Source organism: Penaeus monodon, chromosome 42, assembly GCF_015228065.2.
Source record: "Penaeus monodon isolate SGIC_2016 chromosome 42, NSTDA_Pmon_1, whole genome shotgun sequence".
In the NCBI taxonomy this organism is placed as follows: domain Eukaryota; kingdom Metazoa; phylum Arthropoda; class Malacostraca; order Decapoda; family Penaeidae; genus Penaeus; species Penaeus monodon.
In genome coordinates, this window is record NC_051427.1 from 2,781,164 (window position 1) to 2,789,395 (window position 8,232).

Genomic DNA, 8,232 nt, shown 5'->3' on the forward strand with positions numbered 1-8,232 from the left:
CCATTATTTAGTTATTATTATTATTACAATTACCATTGTTACCACAGTTACTACTACTACTACTGTTACTATTACCACTAGAATCACTATTACTATTACTACGACTATTACTATCACCATTACTATATTTATTACTATCATTATGATTATTATTACTATTACTAATACTATTATCATTTCCATATCTATCACTATTACTGTTACTCTCACTACTACTATCACAATTACCATTACTATTACTATCATTGTTACCATTACTATTACCATTGCTGTTATTACTATTAATGTTACTACTACTACAAATATTACTACCACTACTACTATTGACATTACTATTACTATTATTTTTCCATTACCATTGCTGTAACTATTACTATTACTGTTACTGTCACTATGTACACATATACATATATATGTATATATATCTATATAGATAGATAGATAGATAAATAAATAGATAGATAGATAGATATTGGAACGAGTGTCATTAAAATATGGTAAATATTGTAATTTCTGAAATCTGAAATACATCACAAAATTATGGGGAAGTGTTCAAGCGTTACATACATCCCGAAATGGTGCAACATTAGTCTCCAAAAATTAACCATATATTTTCTTTACGTCATATAGTAAAAAAAATGTATATATATGTATGGTGTAGTTTAAATAGTATTTAAAAAATAATTTTGATATAATGCTGGCGTCCAAATGAGCATGTTCTAAATTATCCTTTTTCGGGGCTTGGTGCAATCCCACTCCAAATATCCGTCAGTTTTTTTTCTCTTATCTCTTGTTATCGCGGTTGCTTCCTGCCTGACACAGTCTTTGCGATCTGTGCCCTTCGTGCCTTTCCCTCTTACGTGGCCTCACTTTCCAAACTATTTCTTATACTTTGCATTCTCTTATATATTGCATTCCCTTTTGAGGTGTCGATGCGAGTGTTATAACTAGTGTCTGTCAGCATTAGCTCTAAACTTTGTCTAAGTTAATCTCCATTTGGGCTGGAGAGTTTACTAACGTAACTTAGGGACTGGAATGTTTTCATGCTGACAACCCAGTAACATCGCATATGGAGTCGGGACGCTATCATATGGGTATTTAAATGTCTTTTGTGTTCTTTGTAAGTATGTCTGGTGTTGATTTAATGTGCATTACGCCTGCTTTGATAAATTGGTGATGCACACATTTCCGTCGATGAAAATACAACCTAGAGAGTAAAACTTGCTTGTCATATAAACATCATACTAACTTAAAGCTTTCACTCAGTCCCAGTCAGAAAAATAAGAATTTCCCCAAAAATTTGCTCGTCATATTAACATCATAGGATCTTAGAGCTTTCACTTAGTCCCAGTCAGAAAAACAATGTAATATGACTCATATTCACCACCTCTTTTCTGGCTCTGACCAAGGTTGAATGCTTAAAAATACAACTTTCTTGGGGTCTCTTGAACAGAAGATGCAAGTACTCTATATTGGACCTGCGATATCAAGACGGCAAAAACCAAATAAAACAGACATAGTAAAAAAAAAGGAGGGTTTTGTTAACATAGAAATATTTTTGGTTCTTTATAATATAAATTGTGTGATATGTTTGCTAAATCTGTAATATTTGCAACGCACGCAAAAAAACAAGCAAAACAAAAAACAAAAAAAAGAAAGGCTTTAAAAGGGTAGACGGAAGCAGAATTTTATAATCTGAAATCAAAGAATAGAAAATAACTGATTGGGTTCCCGCTTCCGATGCTCAGCCAAAGGGAAGTAGACTTCAGTGATCTTGCATTTTTCTTCCAAACACGTCCACGTCGACGCTCAGCTTGCGCTATCTCCTTTTTCACATTTACACCCTCGCACACCCTTTCACCACACACACTGTATTCTCCTTCCATCCCCGTTCTCTTATACAACATTCACGCCCGTATACACAACACACATGGCTCCTAAAACTACTAAACGGGTGGTGGCAGCGCGCTGTAGGCCTGGAACCTTAATGCTGTTCATTGCCGATGAATCTTTTCCCTAAGTAAAAATCTATATTCAACCAGACACGTTCAGTTCTACTTGGTCTGGTGCCCGCTACTAGTATGCTGCTACACTATTACAACAACAACTAATACTATTACTACTATACTACTACTACTGCTACTAGTAATATTACTACTATACTACTTGCTTACTTACTAAATCTACTGCTGCTACTACTACTACTGCTGCTACTACTACTACTACTACTACTACTGATACTTCTACTACTACTGATATGCCTCACTAACACAGCAATACAATAAAATCAATAAATGATAATAATATTAAAAATAAAATAATAATAATAATACTAATTATAATATAATAAAATAATATTATAATGATAATGATAACTGTAATAAATGATGGTAATGATAAGACATCAACAACAACAACAACAACCATAATCATAATAATAGTAATAATAATGATTATAATGATAATCAAAATTTAAATGATAATGATAATGATAAAAAACAATACTATTTAAAAACATTTATGATATTTTTTCTTTTCCTTAACAAATGTACGCAAAAAGAATTCATTCATACGCCCATTTTGATTACTCACTAGGTTTAATTTTAGAAGAACCAAGCAGCCAACCCCTTTTTGGTTCCCCATCAAAAGTAAGAGTAATTAACGGGTTCCTGATTAATTAGGCTTTAATTAGGGAAGTATAATGAGGTCAGATTTTACTCTTTGTGTTTTCCGTCTCATTTTTTTTCTCCTCATTACTCATGTTTGTGTGTGCATATTTGGATGTGTATGTGGGCGTAATATGTCGCTTATATATGAAAAATAATATATTTTATATAAAATATATATATATATATATATATATAAATAATATATATATATATATTTATATATATTAATATAAAGATATTAGATAAAGATATAATACAATATATATATATATATATATATATAGATAATAATATATATATATAAAATATATATATAGATGTATATATATAGATAAAAATATAAATAAAAATATATATATAATAAAATTTTGAGTATAGATAAAAAGAAGTTTAATTTAATAAAAAAAATAAATTAAAAATTAAATAATTAATATATAAAATTAATAAAATAATAAAAAAGATAATATATATAAAATAAAAATACTTAAAAATATATATATAAAAAATATTTTATATATATATATATATATATATTATAATATATATTTTGTATTTACAGCATTATGAACAATATAATATATATATATACATATAATATATTATATATATATATTATATTTTAGATATATATATATATATAAAACAAAATTTATATGGAATATAATATATAAAATATATATTTTTTAAGATATATATATTATATATAATATATTTATATATTTTTATATAACATATTTATATTTTGTAAATTATATAGGGGGAAATTTATTATATAAAAAATATATATAATAAATATAATATATTACGTTTTCTAATATATTTTGATATATATATGTGTTTATAGGTTTATAATATATATAAATAATTAAAATTTTAAATATATATTATATAATATATTTTTAATATATATAATATGTATAAATATATGTATAAAATTTATATATAATATATATTAAATATATAGATATAAATATTTTATATATATAAGATATATATATAAATAGAAAAATTTTTATATATATATGTGTGTTTTTATGTAAAATAAAATATATATATATATATATATATATAAAATAAAATTTTATATTATATATAAAATATATATCAATATAAACACCCCAAACAAACAAAAAAGACATGTATATAATATATTATATATTAAATATAATAATAGATTTTTAAATTTTTAATAAATATAAAATTTTATAATATTGTATTTTCTTTATTATCTATCTATCTATCTTCTATCTATCTTTTTTTTATCTATATATATATATTATATATATAATATATATATATATTTTCATATATATAAGAGAGAGAGAGAGAGAGAGAGAGAGAGAGAAAGGGGAAAGAGAAATAGAAAAGGGGGAAAGAGAAAAAAGAGAAAAAGAGAAAGAGAAAGAGAAAGAGAAAGAAAAAGGAAAAAGAAAAGAGCAAGAGCAAGAGCAAGAGAAAAGAGAGAGGAAAAGAGAGAGAAAGGGGAAAAGAAAAGAGAAGCGCCCCCGAAAGCGAAAGCGAAGAGAAAGGGACCCGAGCAAGAGCAAGACCCAAGAGAAAGAAAAAGCAAAAGGCAAGAGAAAAGAGCAAGGAGCAAGAGAAAGAGCAAGAGCAAGAGCAAGGCAAGAGAAAAAGAAGAGCAAGAGCAAGAGAAAAGAGAAAGAAAAAAGAGAAAGAGAAAAGAGAAAGAGCAAGGGGAAGAGCAAAGGCAAGAGCAAAAACCCAGAGCAAGGGAAAGGCAAGACCCAAGAGAAGGCAAGGGGAAAGGGGGCAAGAGAAGAGCAAGAGCAAGAGCAAGAGCAAGAGAAAGATAAGGAGCAAGAGCAAGAGAAAGAGCAAGAGCAAGAGCAAGAGAAAGAGCAAGAGCAAGAGAAAGGGAGCAAGACCCAAGAGAAAGGCAAGGGCAAGAGCAAAAAGGCAAGAGCAAGGGAGCAAGAGCAAGAGAAAAGAGCAAGAAAAAGAAAAAGAGCAAGAGCAAGAGAAAGGGCAAGAGAAAGAGAAAGAGCAAGACCCAAGAGAAAGAGCAAAAGCAAGAGCAAGAGCAAGAGCAAGGGCAAGAGAAAGAGCAAGGGAAGAGCAAGAGCAAGACCCAAGAGCAAGGGGCAAGAGAAAGATAAAGGGGAAAGGGAGCAGAGCAAGAGCAAGGGCAAGAGCAAGGAAAGAGAAAGAAAAGGGCAAGAGCAAAAAGGCAAGAGCAAGAGAAGAGCAAGAGCAAGAGAAAGAGAAAGAGCAAGAGCAAGAGCAAGGGAAAGATAAGAGCAAGAGCAAGAGAAAGACCCAAGAGCAAACAAGGCAAGAAAAAGATAAAGAGCAAGAGCAAGAGAAGAAAAAAGAAAAAGGGAGAAAAGAGCAAGAGAAGAGCAAGGGGAAGAGAAAGAGAAAGGCAAGAAAAAGGGGAAAGAAAAAGAAAAAAGAGAAAAAAGCAAGAGAAAGATAAGGAGCAAGAGCAAGAGCAAGAGAAAGAGCAAGAGAAAGAGCAAGAGGGGGGAAAAAGACCCAAGAGCAAGAGAAAAGAGCAAGAGCAAGGGGCAAGAGAAAGAGAAAGAGAAAGAGAAAGAAAAAAAGAGAAGAGCAAGAGCAAGGAAAGAAAAAGAGAAAGATAAAGGAAAGGGGGGGCAAAGAGAAAGAAAAAAGAGAAAGAAAAAAGGATAAAGAGCAAGAGCAAGAGCAAGAGAAAGATAAGGAGCAAGAGAAGAGAAAGGGAGCAAGAGCAAGAGCAAGAGAAAGAAAAAAGATAAAGGGGCAAGAGAAGAGCAAAGCAAGAGCAAGAGCAAGGGCAAGAGCAAGAGCAAAGAGAAAGAGAAAGAGCAAGAGCAAGAGCAAGAGCAAGAGAAAGATAAAGAGCAAGAGCAAGAGAAAGAGAAAAGGAGAAAGAGAAAGGGGAAAGAGAAAGGGGCAAAGCAAGAGCAAGAGCAAGAGCAAAAGAGCAAGAGCAAGAGCAAGAGCAAAAGCAAGAGAAAGGGCAAGACCCAAAGGGCCCCAAAGGCAAGAGCAAGGCAAGAGCAAGGAAAGAAAAAAGAGCAAAAAAGCAAGGCAAGAGCAAGAGAAAGGAAAAGGGGGCAAGAGCAAGACAAGAGCGGAGCAAGAGAAAGGGGAAAGAGAAAAGAGCAAGAGAAAAGGGCAAGAGAAGACCCAAGAGAAAGGAAAGAGCAAGAGCAAGAGAAAGAGAAAGAGCAAGAGAAAGAGAAAGAGCAAGAGCAAGAGCAAGAGCAAGAGAAAGAGCAAGAGCAAGAGCAAGAGCAAGAGAAAAAGAGAGAGAGAGAGGCCCGTACATGGGTTGATAGATAAAAAGATAAGGGGTAGAAAAAACAGATAGCTAGAGACTGAGGAAAAGATAGAAGATAGACAGATAAAAGAATACAGATGGACGGTGACTGAAAATAGCGACACACACTCCCACTTTTTAAAACCCCAAGAAAAAAAAAAAGAAAAAATAAATTTAAAATTTTCTAAAAAAAAAGTAATTTTCGTGCTAATCCCCCTTTTGACCCCCGAGCGAGTCCGGGTAAATTTGCATGCAACACCCCTCGGTCTAATATCGGCCCTTTGGGAGGGGCGAGATATTTCCGCCGTCTCTGCCTGCCTTTGTTTCCCCTGGGTTTTTTGGGACGCAGGAGGGGAAAGGGGGAAGGGGGAAGGGGAAGAAAAAAAGGTCGCTTTAATGTGATAAAAGGGCGGGGGAAAAGACGGCAAAAGGGGAACGGAAGGAAAACGCAAACAGATTAGCAAAATCCCCACACGCGGGTTTTGGTGGGAAAAAAACGACATACGCATATGGGCAGGGGTAACGCAAGCACACAACAAACCACACACACACACACACCCCACACCAAAACACACACACACGCGCGCGCGCCCCGCGCGCACAATTTGAATAAAAACCACACACAAAACACAGGTAATATAAAATTAATAATATAATATATATTTTATATATAAAATAGTTTATATAATAGAAATATATAAAAACCACAATATATAAAATATATATCAGATAAATATAATTATAAAAATTTTAATATATAGGGGAAGTTTATAATTTTAATATATGTATATTATATATATATAATATATAATATATAAAAACAAAATATAATTTTAGATAGGAAATAGGATTATAGATATGTAAAAATATATAGAAAAACATATATTATAATATAAATATAATATTTTAATATAAAATATATGTATATAATAATATATTTAATATAATATATATACATATATATAATATATATATATATATATATATATATATAAATATAATATAAAATATGTATATATAATATATATATGTGTTTTGAATATATATATATTATATATATATAATATATATATATATAAATATTATATATATATATATATATAGATACATGTGGGGGTGTGTGTGTGTTATTGCACTTGGGCGCGCCGGGGCGCGGCGCGGTGTGGGTGTTTGGGTGCCTTTTGTGCGTGTGTTGTGTGTGGTGTGTGTTTTTGTTTTGCTTCGTGAACCCATGCACATAGGTAGGGACGTGTATGCACACAAACATGCGTGGGGGGTTTGGGTAACTGTTGCGTTTCCTTCCTTTCCCTTCTTCCGTTTTTTCCCTCGCCTTTGATCAGCTTTAAAACCGCAAACCTGTTTTCTTCCCTCCGTTCCCCCCTTTCCCCTCGCGCGCCCGAGGCACCGGGGGAGCAAAGGGAAGGCGAAAACGGCGGAAATTTTCTCGCAGCCCCCCAAAGGGGGGTCAGATATTAGACTGCAGGGATGTTGCTTCCCAAAGGGACCAGGACTCGCTGGGTGTCAACGGGAAGGGAAATTAGCCAAAAAAATTATTTTTGTTAAAATTTTAAAGGGTTATTTTCCTTTTGTTTTCTTGGGGTTGGGACGGTGGGTGGTGTGTGTGGGCTATTTCGGGTCTATCCGCTTCTGTATATTTTTAAAATCTGTCTATCTATCTATTTTTCCATCAATTTAATCTAGCTATCTTTTATTTTCCGTTTATCTTTGTATCTATAAACCCTATGTATCGACCTCTCTTTTCCCCTTTTGCTTTGCTCTTGCTTTTGTTTTTGGGCTCTTGTCTTGCTTTTGGCTTTTGCTCTTGCTCTTTCTCTTTATCTTCTCTTGTTTTTCTCTTGCCTGCTCTTTCTTTTTCTTTTGCTCTTGCTCTTGCTCTTGCCCTTGCTCTTGCTCTTGCTCTTCCCCTTTGTCTTGCTTTTGCTTTCCCCTTTGCTCTTGCTTTTGCTCTTGTTTCTTTTTTTTGGCCCCCCTTTTTTCCTTTCTTTTTCTTGCTCTTGCTCTTCCTTGCTCTTTGCTTTTGCTCTTGCTCTTGCTTTTTCTTGCTCTTGCTTTGCTCTTGATTTTTACTTTCTTTTGTTTCTTGTTTCCTTGCTTTGCCTTGTCTTTATCTTTCTCTTGCCCCTTGCTTTTTGCTCTTGCCCCTTCCCCTTTGCTCTTCCCCTTGCTCTTGCTCTTGTCTTTCCCCTTTGCTCTTGCTCTTGCTTTGCTTTTGCTCTTGCTTTTGCTTTTGGGCCTTGCTTTTTTCCTTGTCTTGTCTTGCCCTTCCCTCTCCCTCTT